General features: G+C 40.0%; 2 long non-coding RNA genes across 17 annotated transcripts in view; both read left to right on the plus strand.

Annotated features, from left to right (window-relative positions):
• Nucleotides 1-17,690, plus strand: part of LOC113264411 (uncharacterized) — a 119,916-nt gene that overhangs the window by 228 nt on the left and 101,998 nt on the right. For 10 of the 16 annotated variants that reach the window (XR_008956625.1, XR_008956622.1, XR_007191495.2 and 7 more), the window contains exon 2: nt 3,579-3,666. This is a non-coding gene — a long non-coding RNA (uncharacterized LOC113264411). Of the gene's footprint in view, nt 1-3,578; nt 3,667-4,076; nt 4,245-17,690 lie in introns of all 16 variants that reach the window. The other 6 variants (XR_008956623.1, XR_008956621.1, XR_008956624.1 and 3 more) reach the window with 1 other exon arrangement.
• LOC130542225 (uncharacterized) lies at nt 7,584-17,420 on the plus strand. Its single transcript, XR_008956626.1, has 2 exons — nt 7,584-8,517; nt 12,210-17,420. It is a non-coding gene; the product is annotated as an uncharacterized LOC130542225 (long non-coding RNA).

Raw genomic sequence — 17,690 nt, forward strand, 5'->3', positions numbered from 1 at the left:
TTCCCGCCCCCCCACCTCTCCTCAGCCCCCCAGCCACCTAGAAAGGGCTGTGTGTGCGTTAAGGGGGGAAAACAATGAGGGCGTGTTTAAACACACAGACACACACACACACACACACACACACACATGCACACCCCTTATTTACTGCCAAAGATAAAAGGTTTGCAGACCTGGTAGAACACCTGGGGATCGGAAATTGTCCGCTGAATATTTTTAAACCCGTCTTTTCATGTCACTAACTTTCTGTGGATATTTTTGAGTTCTGCCAAAGCCTTTAACAAAGTATTTTCTTTGGGAAAGAATTCTTAAGAGTTGGGAGGGCCTTTGGCCGTCACCTCCTCCAGTTCAAGAATAAAAAAATAACTGCTTTAAACTGGGCTAAAAAGAAAACCACAGGTGTGAAACAGTCACTTATGGTAAGGCCCCAGAGTCAGCAAGCTAAGACTTAATACCTAACCAAATTTGTTTCATAATCCCCTCCCCCATGTAACCTTTAACCAGATAACAGGAAATTTACTGATAAACCCCTTCTGTCCTCTTAGGAGGGTGACCTTGCCAAAAACAATGCATTCTTTGCTAATAATTTCCTTTTTTCTTCTCCCTTTCTGCTTTTGAAAACATTTCCCTTTCTGCATCCCATCAGAGCTCTTTTCTATATGTCAGATGGCTTGGTACTGGATTCACGAGTAAGCCTGGGGCCAAATTTTGAAACTCACACGGGATTACTTATATGTAGTGGGCCAGGCTAATTGTAGTTCTTTCTTTTCTTTTCTTTTCGTTTCGTTGTTTCTTTTCTTTTCTTTTTTAAGATTTTATTTATTCGACAGAGATAGAGACAGCCAGCGAGAGAGGGAACACAAGCAGGGGGAGTGGGAGAGGAAGAAGCAGGCTCCCAGCAGAGGAGCCTGATGTGGGGCTCGATCCCATAACGCTGGGATCACGCCCTGAGCCGAAGGCAGACGCTCAACCGCTGTCCCACCCAGGCGCCCCATAATTCTTTCTGTATTCCTGTAGGAAAAGTGGTGTTGCTCCATTTTGCCATTGTGGAAACAGAGGTCAAGAAAGATTAGTTAGGTGGCTTACCCAAAGGCTTGAGACTTGGAAGTGGTCAGAATCCTGTGTCAACTCAGAGCTCAGTGTTGAAGGCCCCAGTAGTTTTATTATTTCATGCTGATGGCCCATTAGTATTTGTGCCTCATCGGGCAGATGTGGGTAATAGTGCAGGTGGGGGTGAGGCGGAAGGCCAGCGTAGAATAGTTTGGAATTATTCTAAAACTTCAGGTAGTACAAGGTGGTGGCTGGTAGGCTGAGCTGTCTGTCAAAGACCTGGATCTTTTCCTGGGCTGACTTAGGTGACCCTCAAAGGCGACAGAAATACACTAGTCAGAAACTGCAGAAATACTGGGAAATTCTCTGGACTCCAGAAGATGAAACAACTCTCAAAGAAATATTAGTATTTTTAAGAAGTCCCTTAATAGTGAGCATATTTGGATTGTGAAACCTTTCATAATACAAGTGAACTCCTCTCATGCGTAGGCCTACTATATTTCACACAAAAAGCTGGGATTGGGAAATTAGCTATCTTTGCCAAAGTATAATTTAAAAAATATAGAAGGAGCATTTGTCAGAGGTTTACTTAACTCGTTAATTAGGGAACCAACAGGATGGTAAAAAAAAAAAACAATTTGAAAAGCTGGTTTATGTAGTTAGTATAAAAAAAGAATGCTGGAATAGATTGCAAGGTTAAATACAAAATTTGTTAATGTCTTACAGAGCAATAAAACCATAAACTCTGGGGTGATTTTTTTTCCCCTGTTGGACAGATCATTGGCATCTCTGCTAGTTGTATTTACTAAAGACCATTAAATGCCAGTGAATGAGTGAGGGGAGATGATTGAGAAGGCAGACATTCCTGACAGTTCATCTTGGATCCACCTTTGGTCTATTAAATTGTTACTAGAAGTTCAGGCCATGCCATTTAAACATGATTACGATGGCCCTATGGGTAGAGAGAACAGTTCTCAGCTAAAGGGAACGGCCGGTTAGATGCCCCATCTGAGCACGAAGATCACTGTATACACACTAAATTGTTTGGATTTTGTGTTGACAGTAGGGGAAAGCTATTGAGGGTGTAACTGGTATGTGTGGTTTTCCAGTTCTTAGTACAATCATATACTCCCACTCTCTGCTCAGGGTGTGATGCTTCTAGATAAGAGTAAGAAATGCAGAAGCCAAGTCCAGTCCTCATCCAAAGTTCTAATCTCCACTCTGTTATATGATCAGGTTTTCCTAGTGCTTAGGAAGAAGGCCTTGGAAGGGGAATGTCCTATCTGATCAGGTCCTAGTTTAGAACATTGATTGTAGGGCAGGGGTTTGCCTAGAAGGGAGTTTGATGCTGTTCTGTGTACAGAGAACCCCCGACTGCCCTGGAGGTCACAGGTGCCCAGGAGGAGCACCTGTGTCCTGCTATAATGACTCTTGGAGCCAGGATGTCCACTGCACAGGGCTGTGCTCAGTGGTGGGCCATTTTTATCTTAAACATGTTTATTTTTTAAGATCACAGAGTACAATCTACCGTTTGTGAGTCTTCTGTCAGTCATAATGATTATTTTTATTTCTGATTTTGAAGCCATCAGTTTCTGTATGACATACAAGAAGGCCGTCACATTCAGTCATGGGGAACTGTGTTTGGTACCATTGTCCCATTAACTGCGTGCTAGGAGCCTGGAAACATCCGGAAATCCCTCTGTCCCACTGATACCTCACTTCTATCGTTGCCAAACCCCAGTGACTCTGACTCATCAGTATTTCTTCACTTCTTTCCCTTTCTCCTCTCTCGGTGTCTTAATTCAGGCCCTCATCGTGTTTGGATTATCATTACTAAGGTTACCATAACAGCCACTTACCAGGTTTGCTGACCTCAGCCCCACATCTGCAGCCCGTTCTCAATCTCCTTCCTAACTGGTCTCCCTAAATTGTAAACCTGACACTACACTCGTCATTCTCCCCAATCTCCCCTCATGATTGAATATCATGTGGTGGTTCCCCTTTGTCTTCTGAAAAAATTCAAACTTTGCCTGACCTATAGGCCCTCAACGTGTGGCCCTTGCCTACCAGTCTAGTTTATCTCTCACCAACCCCACACTTGAACCTTCCATTTCAGATGAATTTGGGATGCTCTGTTTCTCTGAATCGTCATATAATCATCTTATCCATGAAGTTACCTCTGACCCTCCATTGGGTGTATTCTCTCCTTTTGAGCTCCTGTAACCCCCTTATTTCTCTTTCTCATAGCGCCTGTGTGTGTGGTTAGTAATTTGTCTCATTACTCACCCAAGGGCACACACTGAGAAGAATTCCACATACAGGAAACCCCAGGTCCTCTCTCCTGACACGCTGCTTGACACAACATAGTCCGTAAATGTGTGTCGAACGATGGATGGGCTATTGAAAGTGTCTATCGAGGCCATGTTTTTCCACCTTTGATAATACGTTGTGAGTAAATTTCTATGTTTTTATTAAGTTGTCAGAAGGAATTAACATCAATGTTTTTGTGCTTTGAACTATTTCTTTTTCAGGGAGTGGTAGCTCCAGGAGAAGGAATTTGACTATGGCCAGGTTCCTGGATTAAAACAAACTAGAAAATGTGGGATCAAGGAAACTAAGGTATTATTTAAATCTATAAATTTCGGGGGGGGGGTTGGAAATATATTTTCTTCAATTAGTCATTAAAGACCATTAGTTCATGTTCTGTGCTCCATATCATAACTATTTCTTGCTTGACTTCTATGACATTGCTTGCGATCAGTTAAACCTCTGCTGTTATGTTTTCTTTACCAAATTAATCCTCTTTTGTTTCTACGTAGGCTTTGTATCATCTTCCTATACAGTCTTATATGTTATTAAAATATATGATAAATATATGATATTAAAAATAATATTCTGGAATCTTCTGTGCTTTTGCACATTATTTGTCTTTTCAGAGAAGAAAGACATTTTAGAGGTAAACATTTTTTTTAAACAATAGAACATACTACTTTATTTTTTTTTTAAGATTTTATTTATTTATTTGACAGAGACAGCCAGCGAGAGAGGGAACGCAAGCAGGGGGAGTGGGAGAGGAAGAAGCAGGCTTCCCAATGGAGCAGGGAGCTCGACGTAGGGCTCGATCCCAGGACTCTGGGATCACGCCCTGAGCCGAAGGCAGATGCTTAATGACTGAGCCACCCAGGCGCCCCTCAGAGGTAAACATTTGACTCACTGTATCACCTCTGCCTGAGTGCCCTATGCTTGAATGATTTGTTCATTCACCCACATCTATTTTATCCACCTTTATGTGTGTGTGTGTTGCACAAACAGTAAACCGGTTGTGCTGGAGGATTACCTTTCAGCCCCTTTTCTCATGCAAAGAAATCTCCCTCAGGTATTCTGCTCTGAGAATGATTGGAACCAATAGATATTACCATGTGGGAAATGGCTGTTGTTTCCAGAGTAATTCCCAGTTTTTCTTGTTCACACCGAAGTTTAACTGATAGCCTATCCAAATGCATAGAAAAGACCAAGAACGATGGCTATAATAAAAAATGAGCCAAGGGGAGTCACAAAAAGAATCATCAGCGATGCATTCAGCACGACGTTAAATAATTTACTCCGATTCCAGGGCTCAGAAAGAGGTCAGAGGGGGCGCCTGGATGGCGTAGTTGTTAAGCGTCTGCCTTCGGCTCAGGGCGTGATCCCGGCATTCTGGGATCGAGCCCCACATCAGGCTCCTCTGCTGGGAGCCTGCTTCTTGCTCTCCCACTCCCCCTGCTTGTGTTCCCTCTCTCGCTGGCTGTCTCTGTCAAATAAATAAATAAAAATAAAAAAAAAAGAAAGAGGTCAGAGAATGGCATCCCTGGTTGGGGAACCAGATGACATCCTTGTAGACTGGCAAAGGTTGATCTGGCCTCTCCTTTCTGTATAAGGAAGAATTAAATTAAAAGTTCTATCCATAAACCACCCAACTGGTGGTGACTTTAAGAAGACACAATCCTCATTATTCTCACACTTTGTACTTGAGAATTCACTTACTTATTAAAATTTTCTTGTAACCTCAAAATCAATACTCCTGGGTCTTTCACAGTTATTCACAGATATGTGCAGAACATCAGAACATTGGCGTTTCCCTACATGCGTGTTCCCAGCTAGGGTGAGCCAGGTGATGTTCTCTCCGCCTTCTTGTTCCAGCTCTCATACTGTAAACGAATGTCCTTTTCATGGTCTATTTAGTATCTTGTTTTCCACATTTGTGTGTGTGTGCGCGTGTGTCCGTGTATTGTCGGTGGTGGTGTTGATCTGATGTTTAAAATGGCCTCCGAGTGTAGTGCTGAAGTGCTGTCTAGCATATCTAACTGCGAGAAGGCTGTGATGTGTCTTACGGGGAAAATACGTGTGCCTGATAAGCTTCATTTAGACACGAGTACTAGTGCTGTTGGCATGAGTTCCATCTTACAGAAAGTTTCAGTGCATACTAAATAAGTTGTCTTTAAACAGAAACATGCATATAACAAGGTTATGTACTGATTAGTTGATGAAAATGTCGTGACCAGAGGCTCACAGGCACCTAACTGTATTTTCCCTTGGAGCAGTGTGGTTCAGTATTTGCTAATTCAGTGTTTGCTGTGACTTTAGAAAATCTCACGTCCACAAATAATGAAACTTGACTGTATATGCAGCTGTGTTAGCTTGGGCTTCCAGAAGCAGACCTCCAGAAAGGAGTTTATTTGGAAGTGATCCCAGGAAACATTGGTGTGGGATTAGGAAAGTGAGACAGAAAAGCAAAAGCAGCCAATAAAGGGTGACTTAATCAAGCAAATGAGTTCTGTGGGCAACTGAAACTCAACCCGGGCACTCTGGGAGCCGATGAAGAACACATGCCATGGAGTTTAATTCCATTATGGTCCAAGAGCAAACTTTGTATGAATTCAATTCTTTTAAATTCATTTTAAATAAGTTTGTCTTAAAGCCCAGCGTATGCTCTATTTTGGTGAATGTTCCATGTGTCTTAGAAAAGAGTGTGTATTCTGTTGTTGTCTGGTAGATATTCTTTAAATGACACTGATTTTCTGTCTACTTGTTCTATAGATGACTAAGGGAGGTATGTTGATGTAACAAAGTATATTTGTGAGCTTGTCTGTTTCTCTACTTAGTCCTATCAGTTTTTGCTTCATGCTTTGTTGTTAGTTGCATACAAATTGATGATGGTATGTTGATGTAACAAAGTATATTTGTGAGCTTGTCTGTTTCTCTACTTAGTCCTATCAGTTTTTGCTTCATGCTTTGTTGTTAGTTGCATACAAATTGATGATGGTATGTCTCCTTGATGAATTGCCCATCATTATGTATTGTCCCTTTTTATCCCTGATAACTCGGTAATTTTCCTTGATCTGAAATCTAATTTATTTGGTATTAGTATAAACAATACAGCTTTCTTTTGATCGGGGTTTGTGTGGTTTATTTTCATCCTTTTAACATATGTATATCATCATAGTTTAAGTAGGTTTCTTATAGGTAGAATATAGTTGGGTTGTGGTTTTTTTTAGAATACAGTTGTTTTTTATTTAAATCCAATCTGACGATCTTTTTTTTAACGGTGTTTTTAAATATTTACAATTAATGTGATAACTGATATGGTTGAATTAGGCCTACCACTTTGATATTTTTCTATTTGTCTCCTGTGTTTTTTGTTCTTCTGTTACCTCTTCCTGTCTTCCTCTGAGTATTCCATTTTAATTTATCTATTAGTTTTTTTGACTGTATCTGTTTGTGTTTTTTTCCAGTGGTTGCTGTAGGGATTATAATATACATGACTAAGTTTTCCATCTCCTTAGAGATCATATTTCATAGCTTCAGGTAAAATGTAGGACTTGTAACCATGTAGATCACTTTTATCTTCCCCCCTTTATCTCATGGTCGTCATATGTATCGCATTTACACCTCCCAGACAATGCTGAATTTTTGCTTTCAACCTTTATACGTATTTCAGAGAACTTAAAAAAGAAAAATATCATTTAACCAGACATTTATCACTGCCATTGTTTTTCTTTTATTCCTAAAGTTCCAAGTTTCCCTCTGGGAACATTTTCCTTCAGCCTTAATTCCTTCAGCAATTTCTCTTACAGCAGATATATTGGCAATGAATTCTCTATTTTTCTTCATCAAGAATAACCTTATGTTACTTTTATTTCTGGAGGGTATTTTCACTGATTATAGAATTTTGAGTTGACATTTCTTTCGGCACTTTCAAGATGTTACTCCACTGCCTTTATCATTTCTGATGAGGCATCCTTAGTAATTACAGTGACTGTGTTTGAATTGTTGTTCCTCTTTATGTAATGCATCATTTTGTTATGACTGCTTTCAAGACTTTTCTTTATCTTTGTTTTCAGCAGTTTGGTTTTGATGTGTGTAAGTATGGTGTTCTTTGAGTTTATTTAGTTTGTGGCTAACTGAACTTTTTGAATTTATAAATTTATATCTTTACCAAAGTTGAGGAGTTTTTAGTAATTATTTCTTCAAATATTTTGTCTGTCACAATATCTCTCTCCTCTTCTTTAGGGACTCCGGTGATATTGATATTATCCCATAGGTCCCTGTGACTGTTTATTTTTTAATCCTTTTTCTGTCTCTTCTTCAGATTGGATCATCTCTATTTTCTTTAAAGATTTGTTTATTTATTTTAGAGAGAGATGGCACACAGGAGTGGAGGGAGGGGCTGAGAGAGAGAGTCTTCAAGCAGATTCACCACTGAGCATGGAGCCCTACTTGGGGCTTGATCCCATGACCCATGAGATCATGACCTTAGCCAAAACCAAGAGTCAGATGCTTAACCAACTAAGTCACCCAGGCACCCCTGGATCATTTCTATTGATCTGTTTTCAACTTTACTGATTCTTCTCTCTGTCATCTCTGTTGTTATTGAGACTACCTAGTAAATGTTTTTCTTTCGGACATTCTATTTTTTCTGTTTTTTTCAAGATTTATTTATTTATTCATGAGAGAGTGTGCGAGTGGGGGGAGGGGCGAGGGAGAGGGAAGGCAGACTCCCCGCTGAGTGCAGAGCTCCATGCAGGGCTCTATCCCAGGACTCTGAGATCATGAACTGAGCCAAAACCAGGAGTTGGACTCTCATCCTGACTGAGCCACCCAGGTGCCCCAGACATTCTATTTTTTTCATTCTCAATTTCTATTTGGCTCATTTGACTAGTTTCTCTTTTTCTGCTGACAACACCTATCTTTATTTTCATTTCAGACGTATTCACTTTTACCTCATGGAGGAAGGTAATAGTGAGTGCTTTAAATTATTGATTCCTATTGGTTTTATTATGCACTGCCTATGGGTTTGGTCTCTTGCATTTGACCTCTTGGATTTTCTCTGTCTCTGACGCCTTGGCACTCCTGCTTGTCTGATGGGCAACTCTACCCTCATGGCTCAGTCCTGCCTTGGGCAGTCCTGCATTTGAAAGTGCCACGTCAAAGGTATGTCTTGGGCCCTCAGCTAGGCTACTAATAGTGATGATTAGATTAGGACCATTAATTCTTCCCTCAGCAATGTCTTCAATCATGCTGGACAATTTGAATTAAATTGAAGCGAGTGGATTCATTGATAGAAAATTCACAGTTCCAGGCCAGCCAGTGTAATACTTCATTACAATGTGATTATTATCTTGAAGAACGCTCTTCATTCCAAGTATCTGTGGAATTTCATGGACCAGAAATGTAGTGCACATTCCACACTTCCCAACATTTTCAGCCCAATTATAATTGCAGGCAACCCTCATAAATCTAATTCTGTATTTTACAGACACTTCACAGGTACCCAGGTCAGATGAAATTCATGTCTTAGAGTACTGCTGTCAATCACAGGAAGTTCAGACAAAGCATTCATTAACATAAACTGCCATTCATCTGTCATGCTCACCTGCTTCATTAAGATATTGGCAACATTTAGCAAGGCTGGAAAGTTGATTGATTGATTGGTTCATTCATTCACTCATTCTTCAGTCCTTCCTTTAGCAGACTTTTTTTTGTGTCAGGCAGTAGCAGAGAACTCTGTTGCAGTGGGGCTGAGGCTTTCATGTCGAGCCCTGGGTACCTGTGGAGTGACAGGTTTGTGGAGGAGAAGCTAGGCAATGGCGATCTCCACTCTTTCTGTTGATACAGAGAAGGGAGAGTGAGGCTGCAGCAGAACAAATCCAGGAAGTCACACACCAGGGAGGAAGGATCTCAGGGCCCTCTCTGCCATAACAACAACAGCATCGATAAGAGTTCAGTAACTCTTAAGTTCAACAATATTAATAAGACACAATGTACCACATGTATTATCTGAAATTACCTTAGGGATAGGTACAATTATTTTTGTTATTTTACAGATAAAGAATTAGAAGCAAAGAGAGTCTAAATAGCTTGCCCCAAATCTGAGAGTCAGTAAGTGACTTTCTGATCCGGAAGCTCAAATTCTGAACCATGGTGATCTCTCTGCTGATCACTCCCACAGTGATCAGAGAACCAAGGAAATGATTATTGTGAAAGCACACAGAGTTTCTGCTGAGCAATACATTTTTTAAAAAGCCAGAAAATACAAATATTGTGTTAAAAGATCAAATACCTGGGGCGCCTGGCTGGCACAGCGGTTAAGCGCCTGCCTTCGGCTCAGGGCGTCATCCCGGCGTTATGGGATTGAGCCCCACATCAGGCTCCTCCGCTATGAGCCTGCTTCTTCCTCTCCCACTCCCCTGCTCTGTTCCCTCTCTCGCTGGCTGTCTCTCTCTCTGTCAAATAAATAAATAAAATCTTAAAAAAAAAAAAAAGATCAAATACCTTACTGTTTAATCCAATGAATTTAATCGATGCTAAATTGAATTTAGATAAATGAATTGATATGAATGGAAAGGGATTACAGATTAGAGGGGTGTGAGGAAAACTCTGAGGAAAATATATCTAAGGGTCTAAGACCATCCAACACTAATATTTTCAGATTTTTATTTTCTTAAAGGAAACATGAAATTCATGGATTGCAATTATTATTGTTTTTAAAAATTGTGATAAAATACACATAACATAAAATTTATCTTCTTAACCATTTTAGGTGAGCAGTTCAATGCTGTTAAGTACATTTACGTTATTGTGCATCCAATCTCCAAAACCCTTTTCATCTGGCAAAACTCAAACTCTGTACCCATTAAATAATAACTTCTCATTCCTTCCTCCCCGCAGCCCCTGGCAACCACTCTTCTACTTTCTGTCTCTAAATTTGACTACTCTAGGGACCTCATATGAGTGGAATCATACAGTGCTTGTCTTTTTGCAAAAGGGTTAGTTCACTCAGCATAATGTCTTTGAGGTTTATCCATGTTGTTGCCTGTGTCAGAGTTTTCTTCCTTTTTAAGGCTGAGCAATATTCCATTGAATGTGTATACCACACTTTGATTATCCATTCCTCTATCGATGAACACTTGGGTTGCTTCCACCTGTTGGCTATTGTGAATAATGTTGTTAGGAACACAGGTGTACTCTGTGTTCAGTTCTTTTAAGTATATACCCAGTTGTCGATTATTTTTAACCAAGGATCTCCAAATATTTTGTGACTGTCTTTCCTAAACGATAAGTTCTATGTTGTAGTAAGTGAGGAGAATAGGTAATTTCTGCAAATTTTCTGGGAAAAGAATACTCTTGGTTTATAAATTGTATGAGTTAGCTTTCCATTTTCTACAGAAAAATAAGACTAGAAAGCAATTATACTAGAAAACAGCTCAATTGTTGAACCAATTGAGTTAAGAGAGGTTTGGTTGAATCACCTGAGTTATGATAATGATCACCACTGGTCCATAACTTATGTCCCAGAGCAAGTCAAAAGACTATGAGTAACTCCCTGCTTTGGAGGATGTCCCAACAGGATAAAGACATTCAGCTGGAAAACATGGTGCTCCCTTGGTCATCAATCTTCAGTTAAATGAGGAGTGAGGACCATCCAGACGACCGAAGGAGCAAGATAGGCAATATCTGAATTTTTCCCAGCACTGCATCTGTTTGGGAATGAAGGGACCATAAAAACCCTTTGGGCCAGTCTCTGACCACGCATATCCTGCAATTTCCATCTCTTTTCAATGAAAAAAATAAAAGTTTGGTCTAAGAGGAGAGACCACCTCCTTGTTTTACAGGTCTTAGGAGAGTTGAAGAATCTTGTTTTTCTTCTCTTAAGAAGAAGAACAAGGTCAATATTAATCCACATAGCACATTTTTATTTGAAATAGAAGGGATAAGTCAGTTGGGCATATGCAGCCCCATGAACACATAGTTTAGGCAGCACCTGGCTTGGGAAATTGGGCTGGCTGGGTTTCAGCCCCTATTTGTCTCTTTGCCCTGACACTACAGATAATGAACATTCTTGTACAACTGTGCTTCTTTGAATCTTGTTCTGGTGGCCTCACTTTCCAGTTACACCATGAGGCTGAGTAAATATTTGTTTACACAACGTGCTTGTTATGTGTTTCAGCAAGCAGTAAGGAACAATTTGAACAGACAGACTGAAGAGTTGGAGGTGGGAGCAGCCACTGTGGGTGGGGGTGGTCAGGGAAGGCCTTCGGAATGTGGCAAGAATGTGGATACATGACAACTGGGGAAAGATACTCGATCTTCAGAAGATTTTTATCTACTTTCATTTAGGAGTCAAAGCCCACCCTGCATGGCAAATAGCAGGCTTTTAGATCAGTAGTAGGCACTGTTGTAGCATATACACTACGCTATGCACTCTGGATCTTTAAGAACTCCGTAGAAGGTAGAGAGTGCGAAAGTTAAGCATCTTTCAGGGAATTCTACTATGTAATATATTCAAGGGAATAAGCACTCCGTAAAAGCGTGTATTTTTAAAGAGAAATAGTAGCTAAGATATGAGATGATCCATGGGCTGTTTTCTGTTGCTGATGCTGGGTATTTAACGACAATAAATTCCTTCTTAACTCAAATAAAGTAGTGACAGATAAACCAAAGTTCACAAATCTTAATTGTAGCTTTTTAAATCCTTAATTGTGGATTTCAAGGCAATGATTTCTTAAAGTTTGTACTCACTTTTATTAATTTTCAGGAGTGAGGATCAACTTGTCTCTTGCTACTATATTTTTTGAATTCTATTAAATTATTTTTTTTAAAGATTTTATTTATTCATTTGACAGAGAGAGAGAGCATGAGCAGGGAGAGTGGCAGCAGAGGGAGAGGGAGAAGCAGGCTCCCCACCGAACAGGGAGCCCGACGCGGGGCTTGATCCCAGAACCCTGGGATCATGACCTGAGCCGACGGCAGATTCTTAACTGACTGAGCCACCCAGGTACCCTGAGTTCATATTAATTTCTAATTGTTGATTTTAAGACCGTTTAAAAACATATATTCTGGATATATTCCAGATATTCTGGATAACTTTGTTCCTTTTTATTGAAAATTTCCACAGAAATATGTTAAGTTTTTTTGATGAATCACAGATATTGAAAATTGGAATTTATTCCATTATATCTTCAAGAGATGCTTATTGAAGAATTATCGTATACCAGGCCTGTCCTAGGCACCAGGGAGATGGTGGTAAACCAGACAGATAGGGTCTTGCTTTCATAGAGTTCATATTCTAGTGGAGGGAAGCAAAAGACAACAGGCAGAAAAATAAAAAAAAATTTCAGGTATTGTGTAGGAAATAAAACAGGGTACTGATTTTATTTTTTTTTAAATAATCTCTACACCTAACATGGAGGTCAAACTCACAACCCTGGGATTAGGAGTCACATGTTCTATTGACTGAGCTAACAAGGCACCCCAAACAGGATACTGATTTTAAAAGGTGCTAGGAAGGAGTTTGACAAAAAGACTTCTCGGAGGAGGTCAGGTTTGAGTTGAAACCCTGGCAAGAAGCTACACGTGTGAATATCTGAGGGAAGAATGTTCTGAGCAGAGGAAACAAGTTTCAAGGCCCTGAGGCAGGAAGAAACTTGGGAAATTCAAGGAACAGAGGAAAGACTCATGTGGTGTGAATCTGGCAAGGGACTGGAGAACAGACAAAGTCAAAGAGGAAAGTAGGAGATGACAAAGCATTTAGGACCTTGTAGGTTATGTTCAGATTTCAGATTTTATCCTAAAATTCAAGAGAAGTCATTGGAAATTTTAAGTAGGAGGATGTTTTATAAAGACCAGTCCAGCTGTAGTGTTGGAAAATGGATCAAGGAGGGAAAGAGTAGTTAGGGGGTCAATGTGGTAGTTCAGATAAGAAATAAACCTGAACCAAATGGAGCAGAAAAGATGAAGAGAAGTAGTTCGATTTGATATGTATTTTGGAGGGAGAACATAAAGGGCCTTAGGATGAATGGATGGATATGGGAGATGAAGGAAAGATAAGAATTATGGATAAATTCTAGGCATTTGGCTTGATTTGGTGGTACAATTCAGATAACAGTTAAAGCCTAGGACAGGAACAGTTGAGTGTGGTGGGAATGAAGAGTGTTTCGTCTTGGGTAATATGCCTCTTAAGATAATGTAATAATTACATAAAAATATAATGTGATACAACTGCTATAAAACTGAGTATTAGACTTCTGAATGGAGGTGTTAAGTCGCAGTTAAGACAATTAGATTCAACCACAGTTCTTGAGCACCCAATTGTGGTTGGGACTCAGAGAGACCAAAGAGAACAACACAGTGCCTCCAGCCTCAAGCTTCCCGCCTGCTGTGAGATTCAGATAACTAGGTAAGTCCACTTGGAAAGTTAATTTGGTAGTCACAGATTTAACTACTAGCAAGCAGCCCTGAAAGCCCTGTGTCTTGTAGGAATGGGCCAGAGAGGTAACGTCTCCTTTCCAGGGCTGCCGTGAAGACATAGAGCCATGGCTGACTTTGGTCGCAGGGGCTGCAGGACTGGGCTGTGGCAGGGAGTCCCCCACATGGGCTTTGCCAGGGAACCAGCTGCTTCACACCTTATCTGCTTCTTGGCAGCGTTTCTGGTTTTAAGGTTTTCACTAAGCTCAGGTGGATTTCTGTCGAAGGTCCAGGCAGTTATTTGTGCTATCATCGTGGTGCAATCAAGGAGAAGTGGGAAAGAGAATCCCTCAAAACTGAGGAGGGGTTCTGAGAAGCTGAGAGCAGATCAGAGTTGAGCAGACTTTCAGAGGTGGAGATGGGTAATGTGCGGGCGTGGTGGAGGTCAATGCGTAACCAGACTTCCAGCTGAAGGAGAGTAGGGTGTATTCCAGGATGGTATGATCTTTGTCTAATTAGAAGAAAGCATTCTTACTGCAAATATAATCAGAGGGCAAAACTCTTAGCCTTAAAAGACCCATCTTTGAATCAACTCTTTGCAAAATATTAAAGTGACGTTTAAAATTATCGTCATATCAGGGAAGTTGTATGGAGAGAATGGGTGAGATCCGACCTAATCGAATGGAGGTCTTCAGGAAGGACGTGGGCAGCCGTCACTTACATTGCAGAGTTCAATGCCTTCAGTTTTTGGAAAACCCAGAACAAACCAACATTTGTTTTCAAATCCCCTGGTCAAATTGCTCAAGGACAGATTACTTAAACTGACTACTATTTTCTAACTAATTATTTTCATTGGAAAGTGTAAAGTATGATTCACCTTGTCCACTGCAGTTATCTTTGGTCCTGTTCTCCCCCCCTTTCCTGTAAATCTTGTTTTTACCTTTGTTGACCAGACTACGGACTGTGTTTCCCTCATATCAATAAATTGCATGCAGATAACTATGTCTCTCAGTTTTCCCTTTGGCACCTGTCAGGCCCCTCTGGCTGCAGTAGACTGGAATCCAATGCATGTTGGTGTCAACGTGCAAACATTCTGGTCTGGCGAGGGGGTAGTGTGGTGGCAAGAATAGCCTGAATCCTTCCTTCAGATATTCTAGAAAGCACCCCAAGCAAGATTTTTAGGTATTTTCTCTCTCTCTAAAAAAAAAGGTAGCTTTTGATCTATTTTTTTAAATTATAAAACTTCCTGTTTCTTCATTTATTTAATGAATGAGAAAAACCTGATTTACGTGTTACAAAAATCACTCTGGTGTAGAGGATTGGTTGGAGAGAGAGAAAGTATAGAGGTGGAGAGCCAGTGGGGCCACCCTTTTGGTGTTCGTGGAGATGGTTGCACCTGGCTGGTAGAATAGCGGAGGGGAGCGAAGTGGGCAGATTTGGGGTGTATTTTGGGACTGAAATGTTGTTGATGGGCTATTGGGGGAAGTCAAGAAAGGGGAAGAGTTAGGGTTGGCTTTACGTTTTTCTGGGCTGAGGAAGACTGAGGGCTGGGTTGGGAGCATTCTGAGAGAATGGAAAACATGTTTGGTAGATTTTAAATCAAAGGTTTAATTTTGAATGTAGTAAGTGTAAAATGATTGTAAGAAATACAAATTACTATATTAAATAGGGAGTTGGAAAAATAGGTTTGGAGTTCAAAAGTCAGATCTGAGTTAGAGTTGTTTTCTGATTGTTGCTGGTATTTAGGAAAGGCATCAATATTTATGCATAATGACTCCTGTTTATATATACACACATACATATATATGCATATATATATTTACGATTTTATTTAGAGAGAACACACGAGTGGGGGGAGGGGCAAAGGGAGAGGGAGAGAGAGGATCTCAAGCATCCTCCACACTGAGTATGAAGCCAGATTTGGGGCTTATTTTAAGACTCGGAAATCATGACCTGAGCTGAAATCCAGAGTCAGACACTTAACCAGTTGAGCCACCCAGGTGCCCCCTGTTTTAATATTTTTTATGAATTTCCAAGAAAATTTGAAATATCAAAAATTATGTTATAAAACTATTTCGGTGAGAAAAACACCAGAGCAGAAAGTTTCCGACATGCAATAGTATTTTTTTTTTTTCTGGCAGCCATCTCTATGAAATTTATACTTGCAAATTGTATTCCCTAATGATAAATCACATGCCATTAACAACTCATATAGAAAAGTCTAATTCATCCAGATATCTTTCTAATATTTAAAAAATATTTAATAGGTCTGACTCTTCTGTTGCTGGAAATTCTATCCTAAAGCCACTACTAGGCTGGTAGAGCAAGGTCAATGTCTGCGTCGTGGGGAGGTGGAGGTTTTTACAGTTATATTGTTTTTATGTTGGGAAATGTCCTTGTTTATAAGAAATATTTGCCACTGTATTCAGAGGTGAGGATTATCGTAACTACAAATATTCTCAAATGGCTTAGGAAAAAAGTTTTTTGTACTGTGCTTGCAGCCTTTTTGTAAGTTTGATATTATTTCAAAATTTAAAAAAGAAATGAATATTTTTCAGCTGATTCACGGAAACTTTCTAGGTGCATGAATTAAAACATTTTCTGATGCAAGTGACAGAAATAGCATTTGAATTAGCATAAAAAAAAGGAAAACGTACTGTAAGGATTTAAGAATGCTCCATGGAGTCTAAGAACAAGAGAACATCTCAGGTACGCGCAGGAACCATGGACTGAAGGTGATCAGAATACTCTTTGTCTTCACTTCTCTCTGTCTGTCTTCTTTGTTCTTCTCTCTGCAGACCATTCTTTCCTCAGTCAAGTATGGCTACTGCCGACTTCAGGGTTTCACATACCACAGTTTAGGTATTCGGAGAAAGACTAAGGCAGGGTCAAGTCCAAACATCTGTGGAAGGGGCTTTGCTTAGCCCAGCTCAGGCTAAGGGTTTTCCTACGTCAGTCAGCTGTTGCCAGACGGTGGAGTCCATTGTACTAACCTGGACACTCTTTAAGTGACCACCGGGACATGATGGTAGGGCACGGGGACAGTTTCCAGAAAAGGGGAGAAGTTTCCAAAAATGAAGAGAACTCTACAGACTCTGAAATAAACTTGCAGATGACTAGGAATATAATTATATTGTCCACAGATCATGGCATGTGTTCTGTTCCCTCCTATTAATATAATTATTTCTCTTTCATCTTCCTTTTTGTATTTGCTACCCTTTCCAAATATTATAAAATAGTAATGGTTGTAGAGCCATCCTTGAGGGGTTTATGTATGAAATTGGCTTTTGGTTTAGGAGAGGGAATCTTTTTCCACATTAATGAATTATCATTCTGGGTCTAGTTTCTGAAGAGTGTTCAACAGAAATGGCTGATGGATTTTATTGAAGATATTCTTGGTATTAATGAAAGAATTATTTTTTCCCCTGACGCCTTTTGTAAAACTAATATATGTCTTAATATTCAACCATTCTTGAATTCATAGGTCAAACCGGGATTGGCAAACTGCAGCTGCTGGGCCACTCCAGGGGACCTGCATTTGTGCTGTCCTGGAGCTAAGCACGGTTTTTTACATTTGTAAAGGTTTCGAAAGAAGGAAGGAAGGAAGGAAGGAAGGAAGGAAGGAAGGAAGGAAGGAAGGAAGGAAGGAAGGAAGGAAGAAAAAAGAAAAAAGTAAAGAAGGGAAGGAAAGAAGAAAAGTGAAAGAAAAATATGTGACAGAAAACTTCCATTCTTATTCACATTTTTTCCCTCATTTTAGCGTTTTGTTTATTTTCCTCTTACAACACAAATAACTAGGACATATTTGGATTTTTTTTTTTTTTTTTGTCTGTTCTACAAATGTTCTGCTTTCTCATTCATTAACTGCAACTTTGGCCTTTTTTTTTTTTTTCCTTTTGTTTTTCTCGAGGATCCTCTTG

This window comes from Ursus arctos, unplaced genomic scaffold (genome assembly GCF_023065955.2).
Source record: "Ursus arctos isolate Adak ecotype North America unplaced genomic scaffold, UrsArc2.0 scaffold_31, whole genome shotgun sequence".
Taxonomy (NCBI): Eukaryota; Metazoa; Chordata; class Mammalia; order Carnivora; family Ursidae; genus Ursus; species Ursus arctos.